This window comes from Macaca mulatta, chromosome 12, assembly GCF_049350105.2.
Source record: "Macaca mulatta isolate MMU2019108-1 chromosome 12, T2T-MMU8v2.0, whole genome shotgun sequence".
Taxonomy (NCBI): domain Eukaryota; kingdom Metazoa; phylum Chordata; class Mammalia; order Primates; family Cercopithecidae; genus Macaca; species Macaca mulatta.
The window spans coordinates 64,026,105-64,041,575 of record NC_133417.1 but is presented as its reverse complement, the minus strand read 5'-3'; the positions used below and the strand labels follow the sequence as shown (position 1 = coordinate 64,041,575).

The 15,471-nt window shown below is 47.6% G+C and overlaps 2 protein-coding genes across 31 annotated transcripts in view; one reads left to right on the top strand and one right to left on the bottom strand.

The window, feature by feature from the left end:
- TANC1 (tetratricopeptide repeat, ankyrin repeat and coiled-coil containing 1) overlaps positions 1 to 15,471 on the bottom strand; it is a 265,725-nt gene that overhangs the window by 16,086 nt on the left and 234,168 nt on the right. The gene's annotated exons all lie outside the window — the stretch shown is intronic.
- Positions 1 to 15,471, top strand: part of WDSUB1 (WD repeat, sterile alpha motif and U-box domain containing 1) — an 85,945-nt gene that overhangs the window by 69,512 nt on the left and 962 nt on the right. For 4 of the 7 annotated variants that reach the window (XR_013401782.1, XR_013401786.1, XR_013401785.1 and 1 more), the window contains 2 exons: positions 3,240 to 3,392; positions 4,402 to 6,156. The gene's annotated coding sequence lies outside the window, so the exon portion shown is untranslated. Of the gene's footprint in view, positions 1 to 3,239; positions 3,393 to 4,401; positions 6,157 to 14,618; positions 14,825 to 15,471 lie in introns of those variants that run through there. The other 3 variants (XR_013401776.1, XR_013401777.1, XR_013401778.1) reach the window with 3 other exon arrangements.

Genomic DNA, 15,471 nt, shown 5'->3' with positions numbered 1-15,471 from the left:
AAGAGATAACCAGAATACAGTGCAACGCAAACACAGGTTGGAATTATTGTCTAGTTTGGCCTCTTACCCTAAAATCGTAAAATTTCATTCAACAAGAATAATCACTCAGGCAGTCTAGCATGCATGTCACTCCCCCCTTGTTAAAGAATCTCCTTAACACGTCAAGATTAAGGGTTAAGAAAGTCAAGAAAGAAAAGAAGATCCAACCGTAGAGGGCCGGAGTGAACACGCTGGCCCAGAGGCAGTGAGCTGTCGTGGCGGTGCTACGGGGAGTCAGCTAAGGATGAAAGAATGCTGCGGGGCTGCGGGAAGTCAGCTAAGGATGAAAGAAAAATGGCACGCAAGGAGAGAGGACAACGAGACCAGGCACTCATGGCACTCTCCCATCAGCCTGGGCCTCCCCGCTCCCCGATTCTTAATTTGGCGGTAATAGGCAGGGGGTATAGTTCGAAGAGTTGCTTCTGCTCATTGCGGGAATCACTGTCTAGAGAGGAGGACGGAGGAGGTGGCAGAAACAACCCCAGGCCAGGACGATCGGCTCTTCAGTGGGACCAGAGGCCAGCAAAGGGCTGAGTGTCGAGGGATGGCTGTTCTTCTGGAGGGAGGGAGGAGATGGAGCGCTGCGCCCTGGCTCTATTCCCAGCACATGCCTGGGACGACCCTGTTTCTAAATACAGCCTCCAACCTATACATTTCCAGTTTCCAGAATAGGGAAGTGTTCTTAAAAGTCAGTCAGGCAGACAGACCTCTCAGGCTGAAAATGGGGCAACACAGAAACAGGCCTTCAAAAGGTGTGGTCCGCATGCCAGGGAGCCTATGAGGAGCACCCAGCCCCATTAGTAACCAGGCTCACTAACGAGAGACGGATGTGGAACAAGAAAGCTCACACCCTGCTAGCGGAAAGGCGCATGGTGGCTGCTCTGGAAAACAGGCTGACGCTACGAGTAAGTGGAAGATGGGTGTAACCCCCCATCCAGCAACCCACTTGCAGAGATGCACCCTGCAGGCACTCTCAGGGTGCACCAGAAACACAAGCAAAAATGCTCACCGCACCCCGGGCTGCAAGCAATCCAAACAACCATCATCAGCAGCAGCAGTAGGCTTCAAGAAAGTGGCACCGTCAATCAGCAGAACACTACATGTCTACAAAAATAAACACCATGTGGCTAAACACGACTGACCGAGTCAGTCTCACAAACTTAACAAGGATTCAAAGAAACCAAACCCAAAAGAAAACACAGAGGACTTTGTTCATACAGAGTTCAAAAGAAGAATGCTGTGACAGCCGTCTCGGGAGAGGGTCACCTGTGGGCTTCCGATTAGCAAGGGTGGGACCGGGTTTGTCTCCTGTGCACCTTCTGAGCTCGGGTCTCAGAGCTAAGCCCCAGGAGCCAAGGGCTCAGGGATGCTGGTATCTGCACACACCCCTTCGTCTGCCTGTCCTCTTTGACACCCCTCAGGGCAGCTAACAGATGCCTGCTTCCTCTGGTTCCTACAATAAAGCCCAGGGAAGCTGGGAGTCTGTTGCTGATTTGTGACCTCCTCTGGTCACACCAGTCAGCATGGCCATGGTTTAACCTCTAGGAGCCACATACACAAAAGGCGGCAAACCAGTTATCTCCCTGCAACTAGCTCCCCTACTGAACAGTCTCTACAGACTGTCCTCAGGGCCATGATGCAGTGTGGCTGGCGACCTCACCTCTTCACATGTCACAGAGAGGTAGCCACATCTGTCCCATGGATCACCTGAGCTCCGTGTTCAATCTGGGGCCTCGTCACCGGAAAGTGAGGGAGTGAGCGTGGGCAGCAGGCAGTCCTGGTCTTGTGGACCTACGGATGTAAAGGTCAGGCCCAGGATGACCGTGGGGAAAGCATCCCCTTCTCCATCCTTCCAGAACGCAGCTCTCACTTTGCTTCTGGCCCTCGGTCAGTGTGGACCTCATCAGTGAAGGGACCTTCTTCAGTGGCCTCATCATAGACCAGCCCCTCGTAAGAGTTTACACAGCAGCCCAGGGAGCTCAGGGCCAGTCTGCAGGCCTGGCCGATCCCTCCCACGCCCTATTCCTCACCACCCAGATGACGGCCTGTTTCTTTTCAGAAAAGAGGCCACCACGTTTCTCCAGAAAAATGCGTTTAAAGGGCTCTGTCCTGATGGATGTCCTCAAGCCTCTTGATCTATGTTTGCAGCAGACAGCACTAAAGCGGTGGGGGACCAGAGGAGGTAACAAGTCAGGAGCTGACTCCCAGCTCCCCAGGCCTTGTCTGAGCACCAGAGAGAGCAGGCATCTGCCAGCTGTCAAGATGCTCTGACACCTGATGCTACAATATTTTTCCATGAGGCATAACAACTTCAGTTCTCTGTGGTAGAACAGTCCTTCACGTGCACTGGGACATGGTCCCTTGCAGCTCTTCAAGGAGGTAGCTGGTAAACTCAGCCAAGGTCCTCATGAGAAGTCAGTGCTGGCACCAACATGTGTGTTCAGTGAGTCATCCTAGTGGAGGGCACAGGGGGCCTGTGCACCATGGTTCTCAGAAAGTGAGAGACTGCTCAGCTCTGGAGTCCCAAGGTCTAGGATGTAACAGCACAAGACACCTGAAGACATGATCTAGTCTCAGTTGCTATGTGTGACCTTGGCAAATCCTCAAGGTCTGTGAGCTTCAGTTTTCCCATGCAGAAAGCTAAGGAGTTGAGCCTGACCAGAGTTATGAAAAGGCCAAAGTTTCTGCAAATGCTTAGTCCTCATTTCATTCTTTAAATGCACCTTATTTAAAATTTTGTAATAAACACAACACCCATCCCCCACCCAACCACCACCACATTTGCAGTTACTAAATTCTTTTTGTTTTTGAGACAGGATCTTGCTCTGTTACCCAGGCTGGAGTGCAGTGGTGCAATCTTGGCTCACTGCAACCTTTGCCTCCCAGGTTCAAGGGATTCCCCTGCCTCAGCCTCCCGAGTAGCTGGGATTACAGGCACGAGCCCCCATGCCCGGCTGATTTTTATATTTTTAGTAGAGATGGAGTTTCACCATGTTGGCCCGGCTGGTCTTGAGCTCCTGACCTCAGGTGATCTGCCCACCTTGGCCTCCCAAAGTGCTGGGATTACAGGTATGAGCCATTGTGCCTGGCCGCTGTCACTAAATTCTGATACCTTGGGGCCCAGCGCATTACCATGGGTGCCCAGAATAACTTACCACTGGGCAGTCTTTATAATAGTGCTTTTCCTGTCATCTTTCTAGTTAGATAATTTCTTAGAACTACAGGAAGAGCCATTCTTAACAACAATTGCCGTCTGCATCACTGATCTGGATGACGAAGTGGATTCTTTCAAGACAGCGCAACCAGAACAAAATATTGAAGGGCACGGATGCTACAGCTGATCTGGACTGCAGGTACCATTCATGTTTGTGTTATGCAAACAGGCCCATTGCCCTTCCTGAGCAGATATTTAATCTCAGTGCGTCGGTATGTAAAACTGACATCAATACCATTAATAGGATGGTATTGATGTCAGTTTTACATACCGACGCACTGAGACAGAAGTGGGGAGGCGGTTCCCATACCTAAAATGTTTGGAAACCAGGGTCCAAGGTGATCCTATCTGTACTCTGAGAATCTACACAAACCAGTTCTGGTCCCTGCTGTCCTGGGAATTCCCGCTGTAGTCTCTTCCTGCCACAATGATAATGTTAATGATTCCTACTAATATAAGGCTCAGGGGTACTTTTATATTGTGAGAGACCAGAATATGCCACCCCAAAATATGTCTTTTTGCATAAAGATTTTGAGCTGATTATTTTGAGATACTGAAGACACAGGAGGTATTCCAAAAACAGAGAAGTTATCCTCTTGTAAGACAAAATTCAAGGGTGTCTTCCTTTCTATACCAAGAAGAGAAGGATGACTACATGACTAGAGACTTCTATCAATGAAGAATCTGGCTCACAAACCTTACCCTTGTTAACCGCTTTTCTTGGGTACCTCCCCATAACTGGCCTTCCCCACACCATTTATCTTTGTTTCAGGGGATTTTTTTTTTTCCCTTAGAGATGGTTTCTCACTCTGTCACCCAGGCTGGAGTGCAGTGGCACAGTCTCAGCTCACTGCAACCTCTGCTTCTCGGGTTCAAGCAATTCTCCTGCCTTGGCCTCCCAGTTAGCTGGGATTACAGGCGTGCGCCACCACGCCTGGCTAATTTTTGTATTTTTAGTAGAGACGGGGTTTCACCATGTTGGCCACGCTGGTCTCGAACTCCTGACCTTGTGATCTGCCCGCTTCAGCCTTCCAAAGTGCTGGGATTACAGGCGTGTGCCACCATGCCTGGCTGGGATGATGGCTTTTAAGCCTAAAATCTAAGCCATCTCTTGGACACTGACTCACTTCTCTGGGTATCTCCCACAGATACAACACAAGATAACAAGATACACCTGCTATTCAACTTCTGTTTGTGTAAATCTGTCTTTCATTGCTGCAGTCTGTCCCAAGAACTGGGAAGGGTAAGGATAAAGTGATTTCTTCCTTTCCTACAATATACATTATCTGGATTGATCTGATCATGTGATTCTTATGCTGGAAGATCTGGGTACTGAACCACTACCTGGATCTGCTGCTGCTCTGCCATTTTCCTCCAGGCAAAGAACAACTCCCTCTTCCTCTTCTCCCCGGTTAACCAGAAGAAGGAATGAATCAAAACAAAGACACATTGGCTCCATGCTGAGGCAGGGCCCAGGTAAATGCATGACGCCATGCAAAGGAATAAACACAGGACTCTTCCATTTGATGAGATCTGAAGCAGCCCATCCACCACAGCATTCTGCTCTTTTATTTAGTAAACAAGTTTCATCTCCATTATAAACGGGGCCTTTAAATCAGGATTTCTGTTGCAGCTGCTGCTGAATTTTTGCAACAGCAGCACATCAGAAATGATAGTCCAGCACTAAAAATAGGGACCTCTGTTTCACAGAGGCGTCAGAGAAGCCACAAGTTGGAGCAAATGACAAGGGGCGAGCATGCCACCCTGGGCATGGCAACGGGGTTGGACCCTGTCCTCCTCCTTTTCCTTCACAACTCTTGCTATGGTATTTGGTGACTTCCTCTCGAGGCAACTAAAAACCTGTAAGTACAGGCAGACTTTGCTCAGGCTTAAAACAGATCACGTACTACACACAAATTCCTGACGAGGCTCTCGTTTACAAATGATGCAGACAGACAACAAGATCTGTGTTTTCCTTTTTCTAAGCAGATTGAATATTCTGGGGCCATCGCTGCAAACTCCTGAGGCTCTGCCATTTTCAGGGGATCTCAAGTTTTAGCAGCCACAGGGACTTACCAACACCATATACGGAAACAAAGAGACTGAAGAATAGCCAGCCACATGCTTAAGCAAACAGGACCACGGCTAAATTATGCTCAGGAATTCCAGCTATTCTGCTGCAAAGGCCGACCTCGGGTGCTGCCCACCAGGCTCCAGTGAGGGTTAATGCACTCCGCCAGACCCGAAGGAAAAGAGGGCAGGGGAGGGCAGGAGAAAAGAATGCCCTGCTATGGGCAGTACCTTGCCTTCTGGCCAGTGAAATACAAAGATGGAGAAAAAAAAAGACTTGGTATGAAATGGGAGCTCAAAAATCAACGTGAACAGATGGCACTTTTTAGGACTCAAATTGGACACAATTTACTCTAGTTGCAAAATCCTTAACAAGATGGCATTTGTGAATTAGATTCCCATGAAAGCACATATTTTCTGACGATCTGAATAATTTCACCTTAGCAACTTGCCTTCTGTCTTGAGAAGGCAAGTAGGTTTGTAATGGCAGACGTTCATTTTACGAACAACCTGACTGGCCGGGCACGGTGGCTCACGCCTGTAATACCAGCACTTTGGGACGCTGAGGCGGGCAGATCATGACGTCAAGAGATCGAGACCATTCTGGCTAACATGGTGAAAACCTGTCTCTACTAAAAGTACAAAAATTAGCTGGGCGTGATGGCACACGCCTGTAATCCCAGCTACTCAGGAGGCTGAGGCAGGAGAATTGCTTGAACCTGGGAGGCAGAGGTTGCAGTGAGCTGAGATTGTGCCATTGTACTCTAGCCTGGGCAACAAAGCAAGACTCCATCTTAAAACAAAAAATTTAAAAAAAAAAAAAAAAAAAAAGGCTGGGCGCAGTGGCTCACACCTGTAATCCCAGCACTTTGGGAGGCTGAGGCGGGCAGATCACGCGGTAAAGAGATAGAGACCATTCTGGCCAACATGGTGAAACCCTGTCTCTACTAAAAGTACAAAAATTAGCTGGGCATGATGGCACACAGCTGTAATCCCAGCTACTCGGGAGGCTGAGGCAGGAGAATCACTTGAATCCAGGAGGCGGAGTCGCAGTGAGCCGAGATCTCTCCACTCCACTCCAACCTGGTGACAGAGTGAGACACGGTCTCAAAATAAATAAATAAATAAATAAATATTAAAAAATAAAACTGACAACAATCTGAACTTATTGGAAACAGCAGCAAGAGAGTTTTTTGCACCATAAAATGGATGGTTTGCAGGAATCTTTTATATACTAAAGTTCTCTGGGAAAAGATTTGATTTGCAAAAACTCCATTGTCAACTTGCCGGGGACACAGTCATTCCACAAACAGGGCTATTCCTAAAATTTTATAGCAGATCTGTCACTCAAATTCACGGGATGTGCTACCCAGGCTCAGGATGGCTTGGCTTACAGATCACAACAATGGGTCTGTATTCCCACCCACATTTGGTTTTGGACCCACCTTGGGGGCTCAGAGAGAAGGGCAGCAGAGTCAGTGCACACAGAAGCAGCTTCCTGCTGGCAGACTATGACCTTTACATGCATTACCCATGGATGTATGAAAACCATTCTGCAAGCTGGAACGAAGTACCTCCGGAGAACAGCTTACACCAGGAGAACCCATTTTCTGCTGGCTGAGAGGGCACTGCGGGCAGGGCAGGGTGGCTGGGCTCTGCCTGTATACTTGTGTTCACATGTGGAATTTCCTTCCTATTATCCTGGCCTCTCCCATATTTTATAAAAATGAGTGGAAAATGAAAAAAAATGAGTGTCAACATTAATTGAAAGCAGCAGGGTTCTCATAAATGTCATCTAATTGTGGCCAAGGTGAGAACTGTGAGATGTGATGAAGGTAGTGATGCTTGACCCTCAGCCCCAGGCCCGATGGCCACACCCTGCTCAAAGGCAGAGACCACCAGGAAAGAGTGTGCCTGACACATTGCACATTTCTCAGCTACTTTATCTCAATGGTAAAATGTAATGAGGGATTTTAGGATTTTTTTTTTTTTTTTTTTTAAACTCTGGGGATGACTGCCCGCCCCGCCTTTGTAACTGACTCTAAGCAGCTACATGGAGGCTGACCAGTCAGACTTGCTTTGCTGCCACTGGGCGCTCGGCCATCACACTGAGGGCCTCAGGGAAGCTGGCCCCCATGTCCTCTGGCTGAAAGCAGCAACCCCTCCCCAAAAGGCCAGGCAATGTGCCGCCCCACCCCACCTTCTAGGCATAGGACTAAGATTTACAGAAGCCAAATGTCATAGCCTCGCTTTGTTCTTTGTTAGGCATTTCCTCCTGTCTCTGAGGGAGGGGAAGGCTTCTATTAGAAGAACATACTTTCCAAGAGCTATAAATTTTTCACCTCTACAAAGACCAGGCAATTATCTAACCTAATCCTAAACAATTTAAAGGATAAAATGAAGGTAATCAAGATGGCTCTTCCAGAAAACTGTACTTGCACTGGGAGACAAACGTCCCAAGCCTTGGGGTCTGGGACAAGCCTCCAACACTGCCAGCCTCAAGTGAAGCTTCTGCAGGCTGGGGCACTGCTGTTCAGTGACCTCACGAATGGGAAGCCAGCACTGCCCAGGTACAGTCACAGGCCGTGTGACGATGTTTCAGTCAGCGACAGACTGTGCATACAACAGCACAGTGGTCTCATAATACCGTATTTTTATACCTTCTCTATGTTTAGACACACAAGTATTTACCTTTGTGTTATAGCTGCCTACAGTATTCAGTACAGCAATATGCTGTACAGGCTTGGAGCCTGGGAGCAATAGGCTGTGCCATCCAGGCTTGTGTAGGTACACTGGAAGATGTTCACACAATGACCAAATCGCCTAAGGATGCATCTCTCAGAACTATCTCATGCACAAATTTAAAAAGTTGTGGTTTTGAACACCTTGCTTATTGTTTCCCATTTGGCAAAACTCTCCCAGGAGGGCCAGATCTCCCGACAGCCATGATGGGCCTGCAGAAGCAGCCTGGCTGGGGCCAGATACGGGGATTCTGTGTTATAAGGCAATAGGCATCAACCAAGCATCCTGGAAAAATGTGGCTCCCTCTGCTGACAGACATGACCCTGTTTTCACCGAGCTATCTATGGGAGGTGAATACACGGCAGAATCCAAATCTGGGGAACCAGAACACTCCTGACCATGTTACAAATTCTACTGTAAAAACACTGTCAGCCTGTATGTGCATTCGAGATTTAAAAAAAACCTCAAATTGCCAACTTCTTTTAAAAAATAAAACGTGTAACTGCACCTGTAAACAGGACTTCACACGTGTGACCAACATTCCTTTCTTTTCCACCCTTATGACTCCATCTTCCAAAGTAATTGCAAAGTTGAAGATTCCATCACTTACACATCCACTTACTCAACCGAAAAATGTATAGCATACATTAATAACATATTACAATAATAATATTAATCAACTTATCACAACCCTGACAATACATAGCATTTACTGAACACGCATCAACTGCTGAGAGCTGCACAAAATACCCTGGGTGGATTCTCATTTAATCTTGTTAAGAACCTTTTGAACCAGGTGTCATGATGATGCCCACGTTACTGAGGTGAAATAACTGAGTCACAGGAGTTACATCATCTGCCCCAAATCACAAAGGGAATCAGTGTCAGAGTCAGAAATTTAACCCGAGCAACGGAATGGACCTGAAGTCATGCTCTTGATCAAAACAGGAAGATGCTATTGGATTTAAATAACATACCATGCCATTTGTAAAGGGCTGCCTACACAATGCTCTTGGTCCTCCATATTCATAAATTCAGTGAACACAATCAACTTCTATGAGGCAAGCACTACTCACAGTTCTCTGTTACAGATGAGGAAAATAAGCCCCAGAGAAATTAAACAACTTACTTAAGGTCCCACAGCCAGTGGGAGTATAGCTAAGTCTAAGGTTTTTGTTTTGTTTTGTTTTTTGAGACAAGTATCACTCTGTTGCCCAGGCTGGAGTGCAGTGGCAGGATCTTGGCTCACTGCAACCTCTGCCTCCTGGGTTCAAGCAATTCCCTGACTCAGCCTCCTGAGTAGCTGGGATTACAGGCACCTGCCACCACGCCTGGCTAGTTTTTGTATTTTTAGTAGAGACTGGGTTTCACCATGTTGGCCAGGCTGGTCTTGCACTCCTGATCTCATACTCACCTCGGTCTCCCAAAGTGCTGGGATTATAGGCATGAGCCACTGCACCCGGCCAGTCTGAGTTCTTAGCTCCTACACTGCTGCCTCCAGGAAGTTGCCTTTAAAAATATCTAAAGCAATCAACAACCTTCTATGAGTGTTGTTTAGAATGAAAGTACCAGAAAGTGCTTCTCTTTTTTTGAGGAACTGCTGTGATTTCTCCCATGGACAATAAAAATAGTTTACAAGGAGTGTGTTCCCCTCTAATTCTGGCCACATGGCATTCTACAGCCATAGTAGTAGCTCAATTTAGTATGCCATGGCACGAATGTTTGAGCGGTTCTTCATGTCCTATTCCTGACTTAGTGTTTTAAAATTCTTATCTGCATCATTTCAAGTAAGCTTCTTCAAATCCTTTGAGGAATAATGTGTGTGCTATAAATAATGTAACCTCAATTTAAAAATAATTTCCTAAAAGATAAACATCATAAGCCATCTTTCATACAGACTTTGTTCTTTTAAGAATCCATGAGAAGACTAGACCTTTGGACAGCTGTCACTTCTAAAGTGTGCTGAGAATGTTCACATGTGGAAGGCTGGGTTACACACCAAGTTATTTAAAGCAGGCATAAAGTTCTCTCTCTCCTCTCAGTAAGGGCTAAGCTTGTGCTGAGGACTTGGTTACATGCCAGGACACCACGTGAGTTCTCAGTGTAAAAAGGGGGCATTTCCACAAAAGCATTTTATACAATCTCACATCTGGCCCCCAAAACACAGAAAGAATCCAAATATCATTTCAAGAATTTGAAAGAAACAAGGATGATTTTTCTGTGGGAGTGTAATCCTTCCCAAAATATGAATGAATATATTTTTCTGTTGAAGGCAGAAGTATTTTTTGTTAAACATTCAGGGTTCACTCACTAGAAAAATGGACTCTATGTACAGCAAGAACAGCTTGATGAAGGTGGTCAAGGGGCCAATTCGTTCGTGCTTGAGACGCCACCCCTGGGTTTGTACCTGCTCACTGCTGGCCACTCAGTCTGCCCTACAGGGTGGGAAAATGCTGACCTGACCCCTCTGCCCTCTTTGCAGAGAGGAGTGGTCTCCAGAACCCACCCACATCAGGGGCAAAACCCAGGGGTCTGTGAGATCAGGAGGACAGGGTGTGGACAAACCCAGTGCCCTCAGTTCTGATCCCCCATCTGCCTCCACTGGTTGGGGGACCCCTGTGCCCATCCTTTCCAACCAGAGCCGTTACCCCTTCCATGTTGGTAACCCCACTTTGTCCCTTACAGGGCACAGGGTCACCCCACCCCATCTTGCTCCTTTCAGGATCCTGGGTAGTCCCTCCCACGCACCCTTGAGGGTACTGGCTTACTCCCCATCGTGTTGTTATGCTGAGGACAGTTCCGACTGACAGCAGCCTGGATTTCCATGCCCACTAACCTTACTGAACCTTCTTAGAACAAACACTTGCAGAGGAAGGAATGCCTTGATAAAAAATTTCCAAATACTGTTGAGATGCTCAGGACCTCTGAAAAATCCAGTATCTTCAGTATTCGACAGCAAGTCACAGTTTTCCCTACAGGATCCTCCATGTGTGTTCCATGCAACACATATTCTCCACATGCCCTAACAAGCCATGGGCAAACACTTTCCTTCCAATCTCTCACCTGAAATTCTGTCCTGAGATGTGCATGCATTACCTAATGAGGAGGATACTTCCTGATAAAGGTCACACATCATCAATGACAGGGATGCATCCTGAGAAATGTATCATTAGGTGATTATATGATCGTGCTAACACCACATGGTGGACTTACACGAACCTCGATGGTGTAGCCTACTATATACCTAGGCTACATGGTACAGCATCTTGCTCCTAAACTGCTAACCTGTACAGCCTATTACTGTACTGGATACTGTAGGCAGCTGTAACACAGTGGTACTTGTGTAACTAAACACAGAAAAAGTAGCAACACAGAAAAAGTAAAGACACAGTATTTTTATGGGAACACCTTCTCACATGTAGTCTGTTGCTGACAGAAACATCATTATGCGGGGGATGACTGTATATGTGACTGCAAGGCTTAATCCAGTAGGCCTGACCTTTATTTTACATTCTTACCAAATAACAGCCCCTCCTCTCTCCAAAATGCCTAAGGTAAATTCAAATGAGGAATGGGTCATTTTTACACCAACAGTAATAAGGCATCCAGCTTCCTGTGTTCTGGGGCGGCTTTGGATGTGGGAAGCCCACTGTCCATGCCTGGGGGCCCCTGTGATGGAAGCCAAAAGAGTCACAAAAGGGGAAAGGAAAGCAGTCCCATGGAAACAAGAGGGAAACGAAAATCATCAAAGTGTCAAATACAACAGGACCCAGCTTCACAGCCCAATTTGGAAACAGGTGCGAGGATCCCGCCCCCAAGAGGGGCCTGGAAACACCCACCCCAGCTGCAGGGCACTGCCTGAGGGCTCAAGATCCAGAGGGAGCCAGGTTCTGTCCAAAATTCCATGCAGAATTAGTGAATAGTGAACTACGGTGATCACACATGCTGAGTGGAACTGCTTCAACGCGCTACACAAAGGGAGGCCTGCGATGCGGCTAAATAGCCCATTCAACTGACAGTAGAGAAAATCTGGCCCATCTTAGGAACAGAGGCAAATAGTTGCTTTGGCAATAAAAATTAATTACCTGACTAAACTCCTTTAGGAAGTATTCAACAATTAAAATAGTACTGATTTATCATAAAATAACACTTCACATGAAGTATTTCAGTCATACTTTTAACCAACTCTGATAGGGCATCCCCTTCCAGAAATTAGGGAAGGGCAGCCCTGGGGAGCCGCCATGGTCCTGTGCACGAAGCACGGGGCTCTGGGTGTGCTGGTGACCTTCCTTCAAACAGAAGGACCTCTGAGGGGGTGACCTTGACAGGGCGGGATGGCTGCCAGAGATCTGCACGAGGGCACAGCACACCCAGGCTGCAGAGAGGGAGATGTTATGGACACAGATGGGGCTATGCCCACTCTATGCTTGGCTAATAGCTGTGTTTCCAAAGATCCAACCCAGCAGCCCACCGAGGACTTGGCCAGAGGATCTGAGCCATCCTGGAGTCCAGCAAAGCATGGTCTGAGCTAGGACACCAAGAAATCAGGACACTGGGTCTTTATGCGTGACCAGGCCCCTTACTCCTCCCCCTCCAACCACAGGTATTTCTCCCAAATTATTCTGCAGGTGAACATCTCCCTCCCTAAAAATGAGTTTGTTTCATGTAAATCCACTTGTCCACTTGGTCAATACCTATGTGACAAGGACCAGGCTATATCTGCACTGTCCAATTTGGTGGCCACCTGTCACATATAATTTAGATAAATTAAGATGAGATTTTAAACTACTGTTCCTCAGTTGCACAAGTCACCTTTCAAGTACTCAATAGCCACATGTGGCTAGTAGCTACCATGCGGGACAAAACAGATACCACTTCCATTACTACAGAAAGTTCTATTGGGCAGCACTAGAACCGACGGTTGCCATACACGAAGGTGAGGACAAAAGACAGGGACACTTCTGCCCTCACAAAGCCCATGACTGGCTGGGTGTGGTGGCTCATGCCTGTAATCCCAGCACTTTGGGAGGCTGAGTCAGGAGGACTGCTTGAGCCCAGGGATTTGAGACCAGCCTGGGCAACATGACAAATCCCCATGTTTTGCGTCTCTACAAAAAATACAAAAATTAGCCAGGTGTGGTGGCTCATGCCTGTAGTCCTAGCTACTCAGGAGCCCAAGGTGGGAGGAGCACCTGAGCCTGGGGAAGCAGATGCTGCAGTGAACTGTGATTGCGCCACTGCACTCCAACATGGGTGACAGAGTGCGACCCTGTCTCAAAAAACAAACCCAAAAAAGCCCACAATTTGGGAAAAGCAGCCTCCTATCAAATAAGCCTATTAAGGCCAGATGCGGTGGCTCACACCTATAATCCCAGCACTTTGGGAGGCCAAGTTGGGTGGATCATGAGGTAAGGAGATCAAGACCAGTCTGGCCAATAAGGTGAAAACTCTCTCTACTAAAAATACAAAAATTAGCTCAGTGTGGTGGTGCATGCCTGTAATCCCAGCTACTCGGGAGGCTGAGGCAGGAGAATCCCATGAACCAGGGAGTTGGAGGTTGCAGTGAGCCGAGATCGCACCAGAGCACTCTAGCCTGGCAACAGAGCGAGACTCTGTCTCAAAAAACAAAACAAAAAGTCCATCAAATACGATGTACTGATGGTAAGTCCTATGAAGGGAACTGCAGAGTGATCCAAGGGAGGGGAGAGGGGTAAGGCTCTGATACCACAGGCCCATCTGCCTACATGGCAAGTGCTGGAGCAGAAGGGCCTCTGTTCTCTTCAATTCAGAGCAAGGTTCTAACCCGAAGCCCACAAGCAGGCTCACACACTTGAGAGTGACCTGGAACTTGCAAACACAGTCCTTCTGCCAATCCACAGCAGCATGAGGTCACCAGCTAAGCATCTCTGGTCACTTCAGCTTGGGCTGATTCACAGCAAACACTGACATGGAGATAGTAACTCAGTGTAGCCAGAACTTTTTGGGAGGCAGCATGGAGTTGTCACAGCTGTGGAATGCCTGAAACAGATGCCACAGGCATCTGGTGGGTTCTCACCATGTTTCAGGCTGCCGAGAAACTACGGAACAGACACTGACCGAGTCTGAATATCAGCGAGTCTGAGTATCACCGAGCCAAGGGCCTTGGCATCCTCAGGGTGGTGCTGTTGGGTGCAGGCATTCATCATCTGCTCTGAACTTTCTTCTGATGAATGGATCATAATACTTATTCTCCGCTACAGCCTTTTGTTTGAGGCTGCGGAGGATGCATGGGGAGAGGGAGAGCTTAAGAGCTACTGAACTACAGCACTGAGTTCTGAATGGCTTGTCCCTAAACATTGGACAGACAAAAAGCAAATGATCCCAGATGCTGGTGAAACCAGAAACTTACACAAGTTAAGCCCTCTGTTCTCCAAAACCAGTAGAGACAGTCTGCAAGTTTTCTAAAGGCTGTGGGTTTACTGCAGTAAACCCCCAAACTAAATACTGTTCCCGTTTTTTATGAATGTCTTAAAATTCTATTGTACATTTTCTTGTCTCCTTCAACCTAACACAGAAGCCACCTACTTCTGTGATGACATTTGTTGACTCAGGGTCACCAGCAGTCAGATGTGCAGGGCTCTGAGGGTGGAGGGCTGCTGCTGTGCCCAGTGCCACCACACTGAAGGCCTGAGTGAGGGGGACCTCCATGGGGCTGCTGTTCCCTGACTGGTGGCTGTCATTCTTCCTCACCAAGAACCCACCGCTTCCAATCAGCAACAGGTATGACAACCACATTTCCGCCATGTGGAACAGATTCACTGAATTGCAAGGCTCTCCTGGCAGAAAACTGGAGGAGGAATTTGTGCATGAATTTAGCTCCAGTGCCACTGGCTCTGGCAATGGCAGAGAAGAGATGGGCAGGTAGCTGTCCTCCTAACAGGGGTGTCCCTGCAGGAAAACCAAAGGCCAGCAGATGAGTCAAAACAGAAGAGGAAGCTCTGCCTTGTCACCTTATCAGCTAGCATTTTAAAGCCAAGCTGTTCACAGCTAAATCTATGCTGGGCAGACTTCTGTAAACATACTTAAGGTTTCAAAAGAAATAATGAACTGCTATCCACACAAAGCTTCCAGTTTTTCTGCCACCTTCCCACATCCCAGATAGGTATTACTCTTGGGATTCTATCCTTATGCTGTGGCTAGGGACAGATAAGGTTCATCCTAGAGTGTTTTGGACCCAAAACACCATTGACTACACCCAGGAATGAGGACCAAATGAGAACAGGATGCAAAACCACTCCTTTCCCTTCTGTGGGTCCCCACAGCAACAAGCAACAATACACACAGCAGTGCAGTCACACAGGCTGGGGAATCCCAGGGCCCATGGCTTGAAGTTGAGCCTTGGTGAGAACCAGGACTGCGAGCTCACC